The sequence below is a fragment of the Coregonus lavaretus genome (genome assembly GCF_964263955.1).
Source record: "Coregonus lavaretus genome assembly, chromosome: 2".
NCBI classification, from domain to species: domain Eukaryota; kingdom Metazoa; phylum Chordata; class Actinopteri; order Salmoniformes; family Salmonidae; genus Coregonus; species Coregonus lavaretus.
Window position 1 is genome coordinate 79,114,094 of NC_139989.1, and position 23,083 is coordinate 79,137,176.

General features: G+C 41.7%; 1 pseudogene across 1 annotated transcript; it reads right to left on the reverse strand.

The window, feature by feature from the left end:
• Positions 1 to 2,213: 2,213 nt before the first annotated feature.
• Positions 2,214 to 22,407, reverse strand: LOC311141213 (NLR family CARD domain-containing protein 3-like; annotated as a pseudogene). Its single transcript has 15 exons — positions 22,339 to 22,407; positions 21,930 to 22,021; positions 21,675 to 21,762; positions 19,827 to 19,883; positions 18,810 to 18,953; positions 18,080 to 18,219; positions 14,466 to 14,582; positions 14,048 to 14,132; positions 13,690 to 13,918; positions 11,502 to 13,301; positions 9,957 to 10,130; positions 6,553 to 6,726; positions 5,069 to 5,242; positions 4,799 to 4,845; positions 2,214 to 4,291 (listed from the first exon to the last, which is right to left on the reverse strand). The product of its transcript is annotated as an NLR family CARD domain-containing protein 3-like (transcript).
• Between the last annotated feature and the right edge of the window lie 676 nt (positions 22,408 to 23,083).

Genomic DNA, 23,083 nt, shown 5'->3' on the forward strand with positions numbered 1-23,083 from the left:
GCTGCCATCCTGGACGTCCGCCTGGAAGTGGATCAAAAGCACAAGAAGTTGGAAGATGCCATCTCTAAACTCGAGAAATTGGATTCTTATGAAAATTTCCAAAAGTGCTTGAATTTGAGATTGCAAGGTTTCCCAGAGGCCGTGGAGGGACGAGACGCCATCTCCTTTCTACAGGAATGGAGTCCCAAAATTCTGGATCCACCCCCTTCCGCGCACCCACTGGAAATGGAGAGGGTCCATCGCACCCTACGGAGGCGGCTGCCTGGCCAGGTTGCACCCAGGGCATTTGTCGTTACATTTCTACGGTACCAGGACACTGTCCGAATCCTCTCTGCTGCCCGAGCAAAGAGAGAGCTCAAGTACGGAGATGCCAGAATCATGATCTTTCCGGATCTTTCCGGAACAAAAGGAGGATGGCTTTCTCCCCACTGAAGAGGCTTCTGCGGCAGGCTGGCTCGGCATACGGCCTGCTGCTACCCGACGCGACTTTGTGGATGTACACCAAGAATGGTGAGCGCACATTTGACTCTGTGAAGACGGCTGAAACATACATGAGGAAAGAACTCCCTGACTTGTTCCCGTCTACTACATCAGGAGGAACTGTCTTTTGAACTTGGATACAGTGGATAGTGAACTGTTAGAACATGAGGATACAACCAAATGACTCATAGGATCGGCTGGCTGGCTGGCTAGATGGCTAGCGCCATAATGACAGGCCAGGTAAAGTTGGATCATAGCTAATGTTGCCTGGCTGGCTGGCTAGATGGCTAGCACCATAATGACAGGCCAGGTAAAGTTGGATCATAGCTAATGTTGACTGGCTGGCTGGCTAGATGGCTAGCGCCATAATGACAGGCCAGGTAAAGTTGGATCATAGCTAATGTTGACTGGCTGGCTGGCTAGATGGCTAGCGCCATAATGACAGGCCAGGTAAAGTTGGATCATAGCTAATGTTGACTGGCTGGCTGGGCAGATGGCTAGCGCCATAATGACAGGCCAGGTAAAGTTGTATCATAGCTAATGTTGACGGCGCTATTTAGCCAGCTCGCTAAGTTTACCAGGGTGTTACTATAGCTACAGCCACACTATGCCAGGTAGTTACATTTTCTTTCTGGATACTTTAATTTTACCCATAGAGGTCCAGTGGGGTTTGGTTAAATAGTGATGTGGCTTTTGACTGGGTTTCAAGCCTAACTATGTAGTTTATATTACTTCAGGGAATTTTTAGCTACTATTATGTTTTCTGGCTTGTTTATTGTTAGAGATGTATGCTAGCGTTAGTGATACCGAGGCAGGGAGAAGCTACTCACTGGCTGGCCACCTAATTGCCAGCTAGCTGATAGCTGTACAGTTGTGTGTGTGTGTGTGTACATGTGTATATAAATATATATAATGGGGGGTTGGGAGGGTGAACTCAGGAGGATGGTGATTGTGTAACTAATTGTCTCTATTTTATATTTGAGGGATAATTGTTATCGTCTGGTAAAGGTTTTCATTTATTCATCATAGCTTGATGTCTTTTTTCCTGTGCTGCTTGGGTGCATTGTTTCACAGCGCAGGTTTCAGGGCGCCTTGGTGCTTTATCTTGGCCAGGTCACAGTTGGAAATGAGAACTTGTTCTCAACTGGCTTACCTGGTTAAATAAAGGTGAAATAAAAATAAAATAAATAAAAATGCCGATTGGTTGACGTTTGTGTGTGCGGGTAGGCGCTGTTGGTGACTATGAACGCATCCTCTGTTGTTGTTGTTGTTGTTGTTGTTGTTGTGTGAGACATGCTCAAGTGGGGATAAATAGTCCAGTCATTATTGTTGCCGATGTTTGTCGCTTTGATTCAAATTGTACTTTGTGACTCGACTAACAATATATTCATGTTACAGGGAACAGTCAGTGCACTTCTAATGCCATATACATATCATTTAGAATGAACCTCTTTGGGGCGATGCTATGCATAGCAGGTACATCTAGCTTAAAGACTAGCGTCTAAGGGTATGGTTTATTAACTCCCTCAGTTGGGGAGGGGGTTGGTGGGTTTGTGGTAGGGTCAGGTTATTAGCTCACCAGATGGTTACTATTTTATACTTTCATCATTTCATTTAGTTTCTATCTTTTTCCCTCTTTCTTATTATCTTTAAGACGCTCCTAATAACTATACATTTATTACACTTAACATTAGGGTACTGTAATGAATACTCAGGGAGAAAAAGGTGTAGATTCACGCGCAGAGTGGCAGGTGTGTATTACGCCTTTACAGAAGACAGGAATCGTGGTCACAGGCAGGCAATGGTCATACACAGGTAGGCAAACAGGCAGGTGAAACAAAACTAGGACTGAAGGCTAAAACTGGTTCTCACAAACGAGCTAGGAAAAGTTTTAGTAGAGTCAAAACGAACAATACCTCACAAGGCACAAACAGAAAGAAATGAACTAAATAAGGAGCTGATGAGACCAGGTGAGTAACTAACACAGGTGGAATCAATGAAGAAACATGAAAGACAGGGCTACGTTCAAGAACACAAAGAAACAGGGCTACGTTCAAGAACACAAAGAAACACAGGGCTACGTTCAAGAACACAAAGAAACAGGGCTACGTTCAAGAACACAAAGAAACAGGGCTACGTTCAAGAACACAAAGAAACAGGGCTACGTTCAAGAACACAAAGAAACAGGGCTACGTTCAAGAACACAAAGAAACAGGGCTACGTTCAAGAACACAAAGAAACAGGGCTACGTTCAAGAACACAATGAAACAGGGATACGTTCAAGAACACAAAGAAACAGGGCTACGTTCAAGAACACAAAGAAACAGGGTTACGTTCAAGAACACAAAGAAACAGGGCTACGTTCAAGAACACAAAGAAACAGGGCTACGTTCAAGAACACAATGAAACAGGGATACGTTCAAGAACACAAAGAAACAGGGCTACGTTCAAGAACACAAAGAAACAGGGTTACGTTCAAGAACACAAAGAAACAGGGCTACGTTCAAGAACACAAAGAAACAGGGCTACGTTCAAGAACACAAGGTGAACTGAGAAAAATCAAAATACAGAACCTTACATTGATTACATAGATCACACAGAAGAGAGGTTAATATGTTCATTAAATTATGTTTTCTAGGTGGAAGGTTTACCCTGTGTATGAGATTAAAATGTATCAGCTGATGATTAGGATTGTTAGATGAACCCACTAAGTTCCTGATGAACTCAACTGGTGAGCCTCTTTAGCAGCTAGTTCCATGGACACACTGATTTCAATGTCCTTTGCCAAGGTCAGATTACTTTCAGTCAACAGTCTATTTTGTGTAGCTTCACTCCGTAGCCCACATACTAGTCTGTCTCTAATTATGTCATTTAGAACAGCATTAAACTCACAGTGTTCTGGTAGTTTCTTTAATGCAGCAGCAAACATTGTTACTGATTCTCCCTCTTCCTGATGTCTCCTGTGGAACCTGAACCTTTCAGCATTAACTAGTGGTTCTGGTGAAATATGTCCTTTAAGTACACCAAGAAGCCCAATAACAACAAGATCAATGATTTATAAATGAAACCAGTTTTTACAACACAGTGTGGTGATTTATTCTATTAATGAATGACTCTAGTTGACAATGTCTGTCAACTTCAGTGGTGTGTATTCATGAATATTTCCAATCATATGTTTCCACACTAGAGAGCTATTCTACATTGTTGCTCCAGTGTGTCTTACTGAACATGACCATGATTAGAGTGAAACATCATGTTGTGTTTGACACAGGGACCACCTGACACAGGGACACTGAGGCGCCATCATACCAAAGATGAAACCCTGGATAGAGGGTCTCAGTGAATGTGGAGTGGAATGTGTTCAGGTGGGTCAGTGTGTCAGAGGAGACTCTGTAGAAGGACAGAGTGCCGGCTGGCCAGTCCAGATACACTCCTACTCTGTGGGGGCTGGAGGAGGGGAAGTCTATGGTAGTGGACTTATTATTGTGCCAGGCAGAGTAACTGTTGTCAGAGCAGATCAGACTCCAGGACTTGTCATTGTGTCCAAGCCAACAGTCATTAACCCTTCCTCTCCTGCTGATTCCTTTATATGTCACTCCTATATCAACCCTGAACCCACTCCACTCTACCTCCCAGTAACAGCGCCCAGTCAGACCCTCTCTACACAGCACCTGTCCACAGTCCCCAAATCTCTCTGGGTGATCAGGATACGGATTCCATTCCTCTCCCATATGTGTCACCTTTCTGTTCTCCTCAGACAGAGAGAGGCGTCTGTATAATGTGTTTGGGTCCAGTGTGAGATCACAGACATCTGATGGATGAAACCAGACACAATATTAGAAATCATCATCATTCACATTAGAATGTTAACTCACTTTTCACTAATTCATTTAATGTAGATGTTTCTAGGTATCAAAAGGAGAAGTTAAGGTAACTTGAGATTTGCTCATGATCATATGTTATACTGTATGGTAATATAAAACACACTTATTCCCATTAATTACACACACACACACACATCCTGAACACACACACACACACACACTGGACACACACCGGTATGCATGCATGATCACAAACACACATTTCTAAAGTAACACGAACACACCACACACACACACATACACACACACACACACACACACACACATTGTCAAAGCAACTCTTTGTAAACATTGGTGTCCCTGATTTGTGCTTCTGTAGAACTACAGCTGATATTTAATATGACCAAGTAAGTAATGATGGTGGTCTTTGACTTTGACTTCACTTGAATTAAGACTTATTCTTAGTCATATTCTTCACAGCAGTCAACACTCACATTTTCTAAGTCCAGGTTTCATTGTGTACTCTCCACCATGTTCCACACTGTAGCGGTAAGCAGAAGAACAGACAGTCATTGAGGGATACACCTGAACTCTCTCTCTCACACACACACACACACACACACACACACACACACACACACACACACACACACACACACGGTCAGCATATAACTTAGTCCAAGTGGTGGTCAGAATGTTTGTCTTAACTAGCCTGATAACTCCAACATGTCTGATATGAACATTGACATAAACCCTCTACATACTTGAGTTTCTCCAGTCTGCAGTGTGGATCCTCCAGTCCAGCAGAGAGCAGTCTGACTCCTGAGTCTCCTGGGTGATTGTAGCTCAGGTCCAGCTCTCTCAGGTGTGAGGGGTTTGACTTCAGAGCTGAGACCAGAGAAGCACAGCCTTCCTCTGTGACTAGACAGCGTGACAGCCTGCAAAGAGTAAAATCATTTAAAAATCACACTGCTTTTCTTGGTGGTGAAAATAGTGGCAATATATTTTTTCAACATTTTCAGATACATCAGTCTCCTTAAACCTGCCATATATATTCATAAATTAATGTATCATTATTAGAAATTATCATAATATTGCTTGTAGATAGAAACATGTATAGTACAAATATTTTATCAGACTAACCAGACCAGTTTAAAAAGCTGTATCAGTCAAAAGACAGACAGTGAGGTATCAGATTTAGATTGTATTGAGTATACAGTCCACACCATATCTAGTTTGACAGTGAAGCTAACATTTTAAATGTGGATCTGTACTCCAGCATTTTGGATTTGAGATTAAATGTTTCATATGAGGTGACAGTATATAATGTCACCTTCTATTTGAGGGTATTGTCATTCATATCTCTTTCACCGTTTAGAAATGAAAGCACTTTATGTATCTAGTCCCCCCATTTGAAGATGTTATAAGTATTCTGACCAATACACTTATAGTGTATTATAGTCAAAGGTTGAGTATTTATTTCTAATTGAGTAGATAGCATGTTTCTAAATACTACTAAATGAATCCTGATGATTCCATGATTAAGAAAAATCATGAATGAATCATGAACAATTATGAATGATTAAGTTACAGAGGCTACAACAAAACATGCTAACCTCTCACCATTACCAATAACAGAGGGGGTATGATCCTTGTTCCTCTGTAACTTTCTCATTCATCATCATTCACGATTCATTCATGATTATTCATTATCATGGTAGCATCCACATGAATGTAGAAGTGTTCAGAAACATCTTCTATTCTTACTGACAATACAAATTAAGTGACTCCAAAATGACAGGACATTATTCACCATTCAGTTTCTATTAGGAAAAACATCATCCAAAACACAACCAAAACAAACTGCAAATGCATTCAACAAGTTCGTAGAATCACAGGCTTGAAGTAATCACTGCAGGGAAGGAATATGGGACCAAATACTAAACGTATGACTACTTTGATACACTATAAGTGAATTTGTCCAACTAATTAAAACTTTCTCAATTCTAAATGGTAAAACATATATGTATGAATACCTTCAAATAAAAGGGGACATTCTGTACTGTTGCCTAATATGAAACAAATCCAAAATCTCAAATCCAAATCCAAAATGCTGGAGCATAGCACCAAATTTAAAACTGTAAGCTTCACTGTCCAAACACATATGGTGTGGACTATGTGTTCCTGGTAAACACATGTGGATCTGGTGAACAGTTATCACTTGTTCACCAAATACAGGAATCCTGACCTCAGAGTCTCCAGTTTACAGTGGGGATTCTCCAGTCCAGCAGACAGAAGCTTCACTCCTGAATCATTCAGGTCATTGTTACTCAGGTCCAGCTCTCTCAGGTGTGAGGGGTTTGACTTCAGAGCTGAGACCAGAGAAGAACAGCCTTCCTCTGTGAGTAGACAGCCTGACAGCCTGCAAAGAGTCAAATAATGTTTAAATAACACTGCTATTCGCTGGCTGTGAAAGCAGAGTGCCAGTATATTTTTTCAACGTTTTCAAATATGTCAGTGTCCTGAAACCTGCCAAAACTCTCACTGTCAACTGCGTTTATTTTGAGCAAACTTAACATGTGTAAATATTTGTATGAACATAACAAGATTCAACAACTGAGACATAAACTGAACAAGTGCCACAGACATGTGACTAACAGAAATTGAATAATGTGTCCCTGAACAAAGGGGGTGTCAAAATCAAAAGTAACAGTCAGTATCTGGTGTGGCCACCAGCTGCATTAAGTACTGCAGTGCATCTATTCCTCATGGACTGCACCAGATTTACCAGTTCTTGCTGTGAGATGTTACCCCACTCTTCCACCAAGGCACCTGCAAGTTCCCGGACAATTCTGGGGGGAATGGCCCTAGCCCTCACCCTCCGATCCAACAGGTCCCAGACGTGCTCAATGGGATTGAGATCCGGGCTCTTCGCTGGCCATGGCAGAACTCTGACATTCCTGTCTTGCAGGAAATCACACACAGAACAAGCCGTATGGCTGGTGGCATTGTCATGCTGGAGAGTCATGTCAGGAAGAGCCTGCAGGAAGGGTACCACATGAGGGAGGAGGATGTCTTCCCTGTAACGCACAGCGTTGAGATGGCCTGCAATGACAACACGCTCAGTCGGATGATGCTGTGACACACCGCCCCAGACCATGACGGACCCTCCACCTTCAAATCGATCCCGATCCAGAGTACAGGCCTCGGTGTAACGCTCATTCCTTCGACGATAAACGCAAATCCGACCATCACCCCTGGTGAGACAAAACCGCGACTCGTCAGGTGAAGAGCACTTTTTGCCAGTCCTGTCTGGTCCAGCGACGGTGGGTTTGTGCCCATAGGCGATGTTGTTACCGGTGATGTGTGGTGAGGACCTGCCTTACAACAGGCCTACAAGCCCTCAGTCCAGCCTCTCTCAGCCTATTGCGGAGTCTGAGCACTGATGAAGGGATTGTGCATTCATGGTGTAACTCAGGCAGTTGTTGTTGCCATCCTGTACCTGTCCCGCAGGTGTGATGTTCGGATGTACCGATCCTGTGCAGGTGTTGTTAGACGTGGTCTGCCACTGCGAGGATGATCAGCTGTCCGTCCTGTCTCCCTGTAGCGCTGTCTTAGGCGTCTCACAGTACGGACATTGCAATTTATTGCCTTGGCCACATCTGCAGTCCTCATGCCTCCTTGCAGCATGCCTAAGGCACGTTCACGCAGATGAGCAGGGACCCTAGGCATCTTTCTTTTGGTGTTTTTCAGAATCAGTAGAAAGGCCTCTTTAGTGTCCTAAGTTTTCATAACTGTGACCTTAATTGCCTACTGTCTGTAAGCTGTTAGTGTCTTAACGACCGTCCCACAGGAGCATGTTCATTAATTGTTTATGGTTCATTGAACAAGCATGGGAAACAGTGTTTAAACCCTTTACAATGACGATCTGTGAAGTTATTTAGATTTTTACGAATTATCTTTGAAAGACAGGGTCCTGAAAAAGGGACATTTTTTTTTGTTGCTGAGTTTAAATGGATGTATAATTATTATAAATTACAAATTATCAAAGTATTAGTTTTAGAGAGAAAAACAAAAAACAAATATTTGAGTAGACTGACGAGAGCAGTTTAAAAAGCAGTATCAGTCAAAAGACAGACAGTGAGGTATCAGATTTAGATTGTATTGAGTATACAGTCCACACCATATCTATTTTGACAGTGAAGCTAACATTTTGAATTTGGCTCTATACTCCAGCATTTTAGAATTGAGATCAAATGTTTCATTTAAGGTGACTGTATATAATGTTGTCACATCCTGATCTGTTTCACCTGTCTTAGTGATTGTCTCCACCCCCCTCCAGGTGTCGCCCATCTTCCCCATTATCCCCAGTGTATTTATACCTGTGTTCTCTGTTTGTCTGTTGCCAGTTCGTCTTGTCTCGTCAAGTTTACCAGCGGTTTTCCCCATACTCCCGTTTCGCTTTAGTCCCTGTTTTCTAGTTTTCCCAGTTTTGACCATTCTGCCGTTCTGTACTTTGTTACACCACCCTGGATTATTGACCTCTGCCTGCCCTTGACCTGTCGTTTGCCTGCCCCCTGTTTTGTACATCAACTTTTGTTATTTTGAACTGTCTGCAGCTAGGTCTTATCTTGAGCCGTGATAATGTCATCTTTTTATTTGAAGTATTTTCATACATATGTTTCACCGTTTAGAAATGAAAGCATTTTATGTATCTTGTCCCCACGTTTGAAGAAGTCATAAGTATTCTGACCAAGTAGTCAAAAGTTTAGTATTTGGTCCCAAACTCATTGGTTGCATTTGCAGTTTGTTTTGGTTGTGTTTTGGGTTATGTTTTGACCAATAGTAACTGAATGGTGGATGATGACTGGATTAATCTTCTGTCTAAGTGAGTAGATAACATGTTTCTAAACACTACTAAATTAATCCTGATGATGCCTTGATTAAGAAAAATCATGAAAAGTTATGAGTGAGAAAGTTACAGAGGCTACAACTAAACATGCTAACCTCTCACCATTACCAATAACAGAGGGGGTGTCATCCTTGTTCCTCTGTAACTTTCTCATTCATCATCATTCACCATTTATTAATGATTATTCATAATCATAGTAGCATCCACATGAATGTAGAAGTGTTCAGAAACATCTTCTATTCTTACTGACAATACAAGTGAAGTGACTCCAAAATGACAGGACATTATTCACCATTCAGTTTCTATTGGGAAAAACATAATCCAAAACACAACCAAACTGCAAATGTATTCAACAACTTAGTAGAATCACAAGTTTGATGTAATCACTGCAGGCAAGGAATATGGGAAAAAATACTAAACTTTTGACTGCTTTAATACAATAAGTGAATTAGTCCAAATCATTAGGAATTCTTCAAATGGGAGAACTACATTCATTGGTTTCATTTGTAAAAGGTAAAACAGATATGTATGAATACCCTCAAATAAAAGGTGACATTCTGTACTGTTTTACCTAATATGAAACATTCTATCTCAAATCCAAAATGCTGGAGCATAGCACCAAATTTAAAACTGTAAGCTTCACTGTCCAAACACATATGGTGTGGACTATGTGTGCCTGGTAAACACATGTGGATCTGGTGAACAGTTATCACTTGTTGACCAACTACAGGAATACTGACCTCAGAGTCTCCAGTTTACAGTGGGGATTCCCCAGTCCAGCAGAGAGCAGCTTCACTCCTGAATCCTTCAGGTCATTGTTACTCAGATCCAGCTCTCTCAGGTGTGAGGGGTTTGACTTCAGAGCTGAGACCAGAGAAGCACAGCCTTCCTCTGTGACTAGACAGCCTGACAGCCTGCAAAGAGTCAAATCATATTAAAACCACACTGCTATTCTTTGGTGGTGAATATAGTGGCAGTATATTTGTTCAACATGTTCAGATTCAGATCAGTGTCCTGAAACCTGCCATATCCATATCTATTCATATCAACATCTCAGATTTGAGGGGTTTGACGTTAGAGCTCATGACTTCACAAACACATTATACTACAGATACTATACTACTGAACATCAATGCATTGATTCAATATCTTTGTCAATATAATATGACGTGTTATACATATTATAATACATATACAGTTAAGTCAATTAAGCTACAGTGAGGGAAAAATGTATTTGATCCCCTGGTGATTTTGTACGTTTGCCCACTGACAAAGACATTATCAGTCTATCATTTTAATGGTAGGTTTATTTGAACAGTGAGAGACAGAATAATAACAAAAAAATCCAGAAAAACTCATGTCAAAAATGTTATAAATTGATTTGCATTTTAATGAGGGAAATAAGTATTTGACCCCTCTGCAAAACATGACTTAGTACTTGGTGGCAAAACCCTTGTTGGCAATCACAGAGGTCAGACGTTTCTTGTAGTTGGCCACCAGGTTTGCACACATCTCAGGAGGGATTTTGTTCCACTCCTCTTTGCAGATCTTCTCCAAGTCATTAAGGTTTCGAGGCTGACGTTTGGCAACTCAAACCTTCAGCTCCCTCCACAGATTTTCTATGGGATTAAGGTCTGGGGACTGGCTAGGCCACTCCAGGACCTTAATGTGCTTCTTCTTGAGCCACACCTTTGTTGCCTTGGCCGTGTGTTTTGGGTCATTGTCATGCTGGAATACCCATCCACGACCCATTTTCAATGCCCTGGCTGAGGGAAGGAGGTTCTCACCCAAGATTTGACGGTACATGGCCCCGTCCATCGTCCCTTTGGTGCGGTAAAGTTGTCCTGTCCCCTTAGCAGAAAAACGAGAAATAATGTTTCCACCTCCATGTTTGACGGTGGGGATGGTGTTCTTGGGGTCATAGGCAGCATTCCTCCTCCTCCAAACACGGCGAGTTGAGTTGATGCCAAAGAGCTCCATTTTGGTCTCATCTGACCACAACACGTTCACCCAGTTCTCCTCTGAATCATTCAGATGTTCATTGGCAAACTTCAGACAGGCATGTACAGTGGGGAGAACAAGTATTTCTGGATTTTTTTGTTGTTATTCTGTCTCTCACTGTTCAAATAAACCTACCATTAAAATTATAGACTGATCATTTCTTTGTCAGTGGGCAAACGTACAAAATCAGCAGGGGATCAAATACTTTTTTCTCTCACTGTATTTCTCTAAACTGAATATTTCTTCCTGATGATTAGTACTTAAATGTCATTTTATGTACTCACAGAGCAGCTCTGGAGGCTTTGACCACTGGCAGCAGCCTCAGAAGACCTTCCTCTGATCTGGAGTATTTCTTCAGGTCAAACACATCCAGCTCCTTCTCTGAAGTCAGCAACACAAAGACCAGAGCTGACCACTGTGCAGGTGACAGTTTGGCTTCTGAGAGACTTCCTGAGCTCAGGTAGCGTTGGATCTCCTCCACTAGAGAATGGTCATTCAGTTCATTCAGACAGTGGAACAGATGCACCTCTCTGGAGAGGGATTCTCCCTGATCTTCTCCTTGATGTACTTGACTGTTTCTTCATGGCTCTGTGAGCTGCTTCTTGTCTTTGTCAGTAGACCTCGTAAGTGCTTCTGATTGGACTCCAGTGAGAGGCCCAGAAGGAAGCGGAGGAAAAGGTCCAGGTTTCCCGTCTCACTTTGTAAGGCTTTATCCACAGCACTCTTGTAGACAGTAACTTCAGGCTTGTCTCTGAACAGCACAAAAACATTCCTGGACGTTGATTGCGGTTTGGACATTAGATTCTCATTGTTGTTGATGAATGAGAGGAACACATATACAGCAGCCAGAAACTCCTGAATGCTCAGATGCACGAAGCAGTACACCTTGTCCTGGTACAGCCCACATTCCTCTTTGAAGATCTGTGTGCACAATCCTGAGTACACTGATGCTTCATTGACATCAATGCCAGCCTCTTTTAGGTCTTCTTCATAGAAAATCAGATTGCCATTCACAAGCTGTTGAAAGGCCAGTTTTCCCAGTGACAGAATGCTCTCTTTATTCCAGTGTGGACCTGTCTCTTCTTTCCCAAGATACTTTTCATTATTCTGTTTGGTATGAAACACCACAAGGTGTGAGTACATCTCAGTCAGAGTCTTGGGCATCTCTTCTCTCTTATGTTTCAGCATTTGTTCAAGGACTGTTGCAGAAATCCAACAGAAGACTGGAATGTGGCACATGATGTGGAGGCTCCTTGATGTCTTTATGTGTGAGATGATTCTGCTGGCCAGGTCCTCATCATTGAATCTCTTCCTGAAGTACTCCTCCTTCTGTGGATCATTGAACCCTCGTACCTCTGTCACCTGGTCAACACACACTGAAGGGATCTTATTGGCTGCTGCAGGTCGGGTAGTTATCCAGAGGAGAGCAGAGGGAAGCAGATTTCCCTTGATGAGATTTGTCAGCAGAACATCCACTGAGGTTGACTCTGTGACGTCACAACAGATCTTGTTCTTCTGGAAGTCTAGGGGCAGTCGGCACTCATCCAGACCATCAAAGATGAACAGAACATTGTACTTGTTGTAGTTGGAGATTCTTGATTCTTTGGTTTCCATTGAGAAGTGATTGAGAAGTTCAATCAAAGTGTGTTTTTCCCCTTTCATCAAATTCAGCTCCCGAAAAGGGAATGAAAATACAAATTGGACATCCTGATTTGCTTTTCCTTCAGCCCAGTCCAGAATGAACTTCTGCACAGAGACTGTTTTTCCAATGCCAGCGACTCCCTTTGTCAGCACAGTTCTGATAAGTTTGTCTTGTCCAGTTAAAGGTTTGAAGATGTCGTTACATTTGATTGCTGTCTCTGGTCTTGCTTGTTTCCTGGTTGTTGTCTCAATCTGTCTCAGCTCATGTTCAGTATTGACCACTCCCTTTCCACCCTCTGTGATGTAGAGCTCTGTGTAGATCTTATTGAGAAGTGTTGGGTTTCCTTGTTTAGCGATCCCCTCAAATACACATTGAAACTTCTTCTTTAGATTAGATTTGAGTTCACGTTGGCAAATCACAGCAAGCTCATCCGAATGAAGAACTAACACAGAGGATATTAATATTAAATCAGTTTTAATGCCTACAGTATTGTAAGACTGTGTTATAAAGTTGTACATTATAATAATTTATTCTCTTAACTGTCTGTATAAATCTGTAAATGTTTTCATAATGCATTACACACTGGTGTGACTGATTATATTATTATTGTTTTTTTTTATGGTATTATTAATGTTGTCTCTCTCTCTCTCTCCTCTTCTCTGTCTGAATTAATCACCACAACACATCCCTGCTGCTACTTGATGAGGTCACTAGGTGTTGTGTTAAGGCTGCTATAATATCATTGAGTTACACAGCTACTTTAGCTGTACTTTAGCTACAGCTTTTAAATGTTCTAAAACAGCATTCAACATGAGGCAGACAGCTCTTACTTTTCTCCAGTGTGTCAGCAAGCTCCTTCTGGTTCATTTTCCTCAGGACGTGCAGTGTGATATTCAGAGCCCCCTCTCTGGCACTGCTCTCCTGCTTCTCATCTTCAGCATCCACCACTTCCTCATCCTGCTTCTGACTCTCAAAGCCTTCTGGGAGTTCTGGACTAAGAATCCTCTTGAACATCTTCAGCTCGTTCTTCACAAATGTCATAATATTCTCTTCAAGCAACTGAAATAAATCAAGTAAATAAGTTAAGCAAGAGAAGAAATGCTTTCTCATTAACACATGAATGAATGATTGACAGATCAACTTTACTTGAGGTAAACAAAAACAAATGTACATAACAGGACCACATACACTGAATATGGAGGCCAGGTCTGTTTGATGACTCTGGGAAGACTGACCACTGAGAATCTCTGACTCTGATCTCTCCTGTTGGTTTCTGTGGACAAAACATAAGATTACATCTCCTCATCCAGGGAGTGCACACACACACACACACACACACACACACACACACACACACACACACACACACACACACACACACACACACACACACACACACACACACACACACACACACACACACACACACACTCACAGGGAGGGAATGTTGTGTTGGTTTAATATTGTTTCAGGACTATGAAAATGGAAAAAAGGTTTAGCCTATGGATTATGAAAACAACTAAAATAAATGGGAAAATGGGAGAGGAGAAATGACTAGAGACAGTGTTGTTTAACCCACTGACCATGACCCATGAGTTCTTCTTACCTTTGTTCAGTAGAAAAGTCTCCCTCTCCAAAGTATAAAGGAGGTCTCATAGACCAATCACTCTTCATGGACACACAGCTGGGTACAGGGGAGGCTGGTCTCTCCTGCTTGATTGGGCTTCAACACAACAGAGACAAACATTACATCTCTCATCTACTCTGAGCTCAGACGGGGAAACATAAGAACAATTTAATTCCAAAACGCTACATATCCATTTTCATAAAGGTTGGTAAAGTAGCTTACAACCTTTACCAGTTCCACAACAACCATGGTCTCACTTAAGTGTTGATTTTCTAACTGACTTCCCCTCTCCCAAGGTAACACCACCATCCTGGTCGTTGTGGACCACTTTTCTAAAGCCTGCCGCCTCCTTCCTCTGCCCGGTCTCCCCACGGCCCTGCAGACTGCGGAGGCCCTGTTTACACACGTCTTCCGGCACTACGGGGTACCAGAGGATATAGTGTCTGACCGGGGTCTGGGGGTCTCGGTCAGCCTGACCTCTGGGTTCCACCCCGAAAGTAATGGGCAGGTGGAACGGGTAAATCATTTTTTTTTTTCATGACGTGGGTAGGTTTCATGACGTGGGTAGGTTCCTGCGGTCCTACTGTACTGGCCGGGGGAGTGGTCGGTGTTCTTACCGTGGGCAGAATATGCCCAGAACTCTCTCTGCCACTCCTCCACTAACCTAACTCCTTTCCAGTGTGTTCTAGGTTACCAACCGGTTCTGGCACCGTGGCACCAGAGCCAGACCAAGGCTTCTGCGGTGGATGACTGGTTTCGGCGCGCAGAGAAGACGTGGGATGCTGCCCACATTCACCTCCAACGCGCCGTGCGTCGTCGGAAGGCCAACGCTGACCTCCACCGCAGTGAGGCCCCGGTCTTCGTACCGGGTGATCGGGTCTGGCTCTCGACCCGGAATCTGCCTCTCCGCCTGCCCTGCCGGAAGCTGAGCCCGCGGTTTGTGGGGCCGTTCAAAGTCCTGAGGAGAGTCAACGAGGTCACTTATAGGTTATTACTTCCCTCTGATTACCGCATTAACCACCTCCTCTGGACATCGAGGGTGCCCCGGCGTACTCTGTCGGTTCCATCCTGGATTCGATGCATCGGGTGGGGGGCCTTCAGTACCTCGTGGAGTGGGAGGGGTACGGTCCAGAGGAACGATGCTGGGTCCCGGTGAGGGATATCCTCGATCCCTCCATGTTACGGGATTTTCACCGTCACCATTCGGCTCGCCCTGCTCCGCGATCTCCTGGCCGTCCTCGAGGCCGGGGTCGGCGCGCTGCTGGAGCCGTGCGTCATGGAGGGGGTACTGTCACGACTTCCGCCGAGGCTGCCTCCCCTCCTTGTTCGGGCAGGATTAGGCGTTCGGCGTCACCGGCTTACTAGCTACTGCTGATCCATTTATCATCACTCCATTTGTCTTGTCTTCAATCACACACTCCTGGTCCTTATTCCCTCATTAGTCATTGTCTGTGTGGGTGATTGTTTATTGTGGAGGTTAGTGAAGCTCGGTGGAGCTCGTGTATTTCCCGTGTGCCTGGATTTTTGTGTTGTTATTCTGTCTCTCACTGTTCAAATAAACCTACCATTAAAATTATAGACTGATAATTTCTTTGTCAGTGGGCAAACGTACAAAATCAGCAGGGAATCAAATACTTTTTTCCCTCACTGTATCTATAAGCTGGAAGTAGAGGCGTAAGCATTGTTGTTCACTAGTTTACTCCAATTACGGAAGGGGTATATATTTTTAAAAAGGATATATAAATATTTTTAAAGGATATATATATATATAAATTTGCCAAAAAAATACATGGGGGATTGGAAGTGATTCAGACAATTACATTGATGGAAGTTACAATCTATCTGCAATATTAAAGCTGATCTACCCCCTTAAAAAATATAACAAATGTTCATCATTAGAATCTTCGTAGGAGCATTGTTAAATCTCTGAGCTGTTTCCCAAAACCATCGTTATTAACGTTGCACTTGGAAACGCTCATATTCTAACACCTGCCTCAGACCACTTGTAGAACAGCCAAGTGCGTCGTTAGATGCTTTTTTGCCCTCCCACGTCACTTTATACACAGAAGATCTCCGCTAAACAAAGAATCACATGGTTTATCCGTCTCTTTGTGACCGCAGATAAATTCAGAACAAAGTTGACTTACAAATACAAAGTTGCCAATGTCTTTGCAGTTGATACAACAAGCAATGTATGAAATGATGCTTCAAATGAAAACCGAGATGACTGCATTAAAATATAAACAGTAGGCTATAGTCCTATTTCAATCGTATTGAAATACACTTCATGTTCAATCAATTGAGTTATATTTTGCTACTTGTAGGGTTATCTGTAGTTTGACTCAATATATTTCATGTGTAGCCTAACATGTCTGAAATGATGCGCCAAATCTGTGATTTAGTGCATTTTTATTGGGTAAGAATAAGCCGCCTCAATCTCCCTAGAAGCTGATCCGTGGTCAGTACTGTGAAATAATTATAATGTTAAGGAAAGATTTGAATGGAAAAAGACATGGCCATGGTTTGGGGTTTGAGAACTCAAAGAAGTAAAAATGACTTCCTTACTTGTTAATTTTCTAATTGTTCTGAATTAAGTAGTTTAACATTTAACGTTATTACTCCAACTTCATGAAAGGGACAAACTCACACGTTTTCATGTTTGTCAAAAACAACTTTATATCAAAGTAGTGATTTCACGGCCTGCACATGTGCTGTCAGGCACGAGACGACCGTTTGACCCGATGACGTGTCTCTGCCAATGAGCTTCAAATCAAATTTTATTTCTCACATGCGCCGAATACAAGAGGTGTAAACTTTGCCGTGAAATGCTTACTTATGAGCCTTTTCCCAACAATGCTGTTAAAAAGTAAGAAAAATTAGCTAAATAAAAAAAAGGACATAGTAACACAATAACATAACAATAATGAGGCTATAAGGAGTACCAGTACTGAGTCAATGTGCAGGGGTACCAGGTAGTTGAGGTAATAACTAGACTATATACAAGGAGTACCAGTACTGAGTCAATGTGCAGGGGTACCAGGTAGTTGAGGTAATAACTAGACTATATATAAGGAGTACCAGTACTGAGTCAATGTGCAGGGTACCAGGTAGTTGAGGTAATAACTAGACTATATACAAGGAGTACCAGTACCGAGTCAATGTGCAGGGGTACCAGGTAATTGAGGTAATAACTAGACTATATACAAGGAGTACCAATACTGAGTCAATGTGCAGGGGTACCAGGTAGTTGAGGTAATAACTAGACTATATACAAGGAGTACCAGTACCGAGTCAATGTGCAGGGGTACCAGGTAGTTGAGGTAATTAAGGTAATATGTACATGTAGGTAGGGGTAAAAGTGACTAGGAAATCAGGATAGAGATTACATCTCCTCATCCAGGGAGTGCACACACACTCACTGACAAGCACACACACACACACACACAGGGAAGGAATGTTGTGTTTGTTTAATATTGTTTTAGGACTATGAATATTGAAAAAAGGATTAGCCTATGGATTATGAAAACAATAAAAATAAATGGGAAAATGGGAGAGGAGAAATGACTAGAGACAGTGTTGTTTAACTCACTGACCATGACCCATGAGTTCTTCTTATCTTTGTTCAGTAGAAAAGTCTCCCTTTCCAAAGTGTAAAGGGGGTCTCATTGACCAATCACTCTTCATGGACACACAGCTGGGTACAGGGGAGGCTGGTCTCTCCTGCTTGATTGGGCTTCAACACAACAGAGACAAACATTACATCTCTCATCTACTCTGAGCTCAGATGGGGAAACATACGAAGAGTTTCATTCCAAAACACTTCATATCCATTTTCAGAAATGTTGGTCAATTAGCTTTTATTGTTTAAATAAATTATGAAACCACTACAAGGCTTTATAAGGTGTTTTACACTTAAACATTTCAGACTTGATTTGCCCTAATGAAAAATTTACCAACCCCTACAACACATTTCCATTAATTATAATCCACATAATAATGCACATTTGCTGTTCTTGCAGGATGATTTTCCTGCTGTGAGAAACTGGGTCAAATTAAGATGTCATCTGTAAATGCATTAATCTTCTAATAGCTAGGTGAGACAACAACATATCACAGTCAAATATACAGGATACGAACATTCCATTCCAGCTAAACAATGGATATATAGCGTTGTGCAGAAAAAATAATCATTTTCATACAATCTAGAACAGTTATATTGAAGGTACCCATAAGCAACAATTTCTGATGAAAAAACACAAATGTGATTTTTTTTTGTATATAGCGTTTTGGAATATAAATTCTTAAACAATATTGTCAGCTCACCTCTTAGTTTTGGTGTCATGTCCCCCAGAGAGACTCATTTTAGAGGCAGGGACCCCCTCCTCTCTCTCCCCAGAGAGACTCATTTTAGAGGCAGGGCCCCCCTCCTCTCTCTCCCCAGAGAGACTCATTTTAGAGCACTGACCCCTAAACAGAGATCCAGCATGTTGGTTGTGGTTAACACAGTGACAACTAATTATTGAATGTCAATTGTTCTCTTTTATTCATTATCTCTTAGAAATAAAACATTAACTAATAGACACATCCAAACAGTCAGGTTATTTAATGCAATTACTTTTTCTAGCCCAATGACTAATCAAAACCCACCAACAAGGCCTGAAAACTAGGCCAAAACATAGCCCCTGATAGGCCTACATCTTATTTCAGACAGCCTCCAGTAGCCTGGGCAAGATGTAGGCAAGATGTAAGCTGAATGATTTAGCAGCTTGCTTAGTTCAAATTGACAGATGAATTTATTCAACATGAATAGCAAGACGATTTTGAGGTAGGAAGTGCTTCTGTTGCCCAGTAGCTACTGAGGATGGGGTCGTAATTTCAATCAATGAATCAAATATTAATAATATGGATATGAACTGAATAGGTCCATGCTTGTCAACAACAGCCAGGTTATTTCTTTACCTGTAGCCTAATCTGGCTGAATGTTACCTTCAATCTAATGCATTCTAACATCAGATCAGCAATTGCGATAGAACTGTGACCATGGTGACACTTGATAACTTCCAATTGAATTAACTAAACACGGCCATTAATAATTACATAATAACACAAGGCTACAACAACAATAAACTGAAGTTAAAGGCTTACTTTAATGACAATGATAATAGCCTACCTCATAACATGTGGGCCTACTGATTAGTTTCCACTTTGAAAACTGCTGTCTGTCAGCAACTCAGCTCAAGTAGCAGTTCTACTAACTAGTAATACCGCATTCCAGGTATTCACTCACATACTCTGTCCTTTAAAACAGATTATTGTTCAGAAATACTTAGAAATACTCACTTTATTTTTTTGTTCTCTCCATATAGTGTTTTCTGCTCTGTCGTCTCAAAATGGATCCTGTACAAAAGAACACATTTACTTTCTGTTTCACTCAGCAGTCTCCACACCCTGATAATAAAGTGTTTTATTGGTATCTTCCACTAGATGGCAGTAAACACCTGCTGTAACTTGACTTTACAACAGTAAGTGTTCGGTTTCTTGGTCCTGGTGACTCCTGGGAAGTGTCTCAGAGGAGGAGTGCTGATCTAGGATCAGGTCCCCCTGTCCATCTAATCTTATTCATTATGATTGTTTTGTCTCATGTCTCTTTATATTAATATAGCCTGGGTACCATGTAGCTGCATTGAAATCACCTTGTTTTATAACCTTCTTTGTTGCTCAGTGGTACTTCAATTGGCCGGACCATGCCCAATTCTTTCACACGGTAATGCTCCAGCATCCACTCAGAGCTTATGCATCTAATGCATTCCTCAAATACTGCAGAGTTGTTGAGCAAGTCCCATCTTCATCCACATGTATTTGCTTATTTGTAAGATGAAACCTGAGGGGATCACTGTAGTGTGTCATAAATGCATCAAAAATGGTTCTGAGGTCCTCAACAATGCTATTATGTACCGTAACTGGGATGCAGTGTTCTTTCCTGATTTCCAAAATCAAAAAATATATATTCTTTTTGAGACCTTCAATTAGCTGCTCAGTGTTGATCTCTGTGGCTTGAACATATTCAGCCTCTGGCAGACTCTCTACATCGCTCATGTCATCTTCAATGGGATCAGTCCCCGTCTCAAATTCATCATGAGGGCAATTCTCATCTAAGTTGGCTCTTAAAAGCTCTGTGGTTTTGGTAGATGTGTGACCGATAGGCGCTGAAACATCTATTTGTTTTCCCACACCCATTAAGTCCACAGGTAATTAGACAATGTGGTTCATGCTGGTGATAGAGGCCAATATGTGTGAGTCGTCTGGACACAGAGAAAGTATGCTCGTTGCAAAGTGGACAATTGAATAGAGTTGGCATTCTTCAGAAAGATTGTGAACCTTGGAATGATGGGATGGAATCATGGAGATCATTGGTACTCAGCCACTTGCAGACATCATCACGGGACCAGTCTTCCACAGCCACACTCAAATTAAAGTTGACACATGAAGCAAAAGTGAAGAAAAAAATGTGTCTTTCCAGACAACCACCTTTCCTCCTCATTTGTATTTATGGTTGTTCCATAAAGAAGCAGAGCTTGTCAGGAAAGGTGAAGATGTCTGTCTCTTATTTATCTGACGCCATATTTCTTAGTATGGGACATTATGGGATTCTGCAGTCCCACATTTAAGTGTTGACTCAGATAATATGATGCTCCAAATGGGGCATTAAGTTCTTCTTCCATGTCAACCCAAATTGGCCTATTAGAGTTCTCAATAAAGAGCCTATTTGGGCAGTTATAAAGGCTTCTTGCTATAATTACATGTTAGGGAGCTTTAATCCTCCCTTCTAAGTCTTTACCTGTAATCTAGCTTGGTTCATCCTGGCCCTTTTAATAGTCCAAATGAATCATTTTGTCTATGGTGTTAAAGGTGTAGGCAGGTATGGACAGTGGAAACATGCTGATGATGTAATTCAGTTTAGGAGCTTTAACCATCTTTATAACATGTGGCCTACCCCACAATGAGATTTGTAGCTTGTCCCAGTTCTTCAACTGGAGTTGAATTTTGTTCAAACACTGTATTGATTGATTGATTGACTGCAAATATATTCATTCACCATTCAGTTAGTATTGGAAAAGACTAAAGGAATTACACAGAACACACTATAATCACACTTCAAATACATCCAAATACTTTATAGAGGCTAACCTGTTAGTAGATCCATAGTGAGCTTTAAACGTTGTCTTGCTTTGGTCTGAAATACAGAGGACAGAACAATCCGCCCCAATACACCAACCTGAAAGACATCAATTAGACACAAACACAACATAAACAACATGAGTATTCAATATCAAATGCATCTAACTAATCTGATCTGTTTTATGTATTCTTCTTTTTGTCAAATCGAACATAATCTACATTGGGTCATCTGTGTGTGTGTGTGTGTGTGTGTGTGTGTGTTACCTGTTCGTGGTGGTTGATACATTTCTCTATCAGAGCTCACAGCTCCCAAACTCTCCACCACTTAACTGGACAGGGGCAGGATAAGCCAGGTACTAAAGGGAGGAGGATGGAAGGAGATGGTGAGAAAGTATATCATGGGTTTAAATGACTACAATTTCTCAATATTGAGTCTAGCTAGCTAAAGTTAGCTAACGTTACAGTAACGTTAACTAGCTAGCTACTGTAGCTAACGTTAGCTAAAACGTACCAACATTTCTACAACAATTACCAGCTAACATTACAGGCTATGTAGCTTGGCTAGCTGATGTAAAACCAAGAGTACATTACATCATGTATTGTTTTTTAGTTATTTGATAGTAGTTTGATGAATTATTATCTTAGCTAAGCGAATAGCTAAGGTATCACTCACCTTTCACGTCAATCCGTTGCAAGTCATCTCTTATTGGTCGCGTCTCTCCAACCATCCGCGCGCTTCCCGCTTCCAGTTGTCTTTTGACCAACGGTCTCAATTTGAATTCTGCGCTCGAGCGCCCTTTACTCCCGAGGGCGCTGCTGGTTCCAAACCGAACCCCTCTTTTGAAAAGGCTTCTTCAAAGAACCCCTGAAGTCTACAACGGTTCAACAACGAGCTGATGGCAGAGTATAGGCTTGGAAATTAATCTTAAGGTATATTTTTTTAACCTTATATTATCCTAAAGGATCCTACAGGAAGCTTTTCTTTTAAGAGTGTAGTTCACTTTTACTCATTTACAGTGGCGGCTCCTGAAAAAATTCTCAGGAGGGGCAATTTTTCTGATGATTTAGGTGACCTACACACATTTTAAAAAAGATATGTCCAGCAACAACATGAAGACAGGGGCAGCATATAAGTCAATACCAGAAGCATTTATTGACTGATCTCAAAAGTGTTGGCTTCCCAGGGTTGGTGGAGCCCTCAGTTTCATATTTGCCTCGCAAAGCTAACTCAAACACTCCGCAAAACTTCACACACTGGATTAGCCGGCTGAGGATGTGGCGGTTCTTGCTAATGTCGTAGTAAATATATTTGTTATAGTGAATATGGAATATGATATGTTGAGTAATATGTTGTGCTAAGATCTATTTAGGTCAGGAGCTGGTTATAAGTTCTGTTCCTATCCAATAACAATGGACAA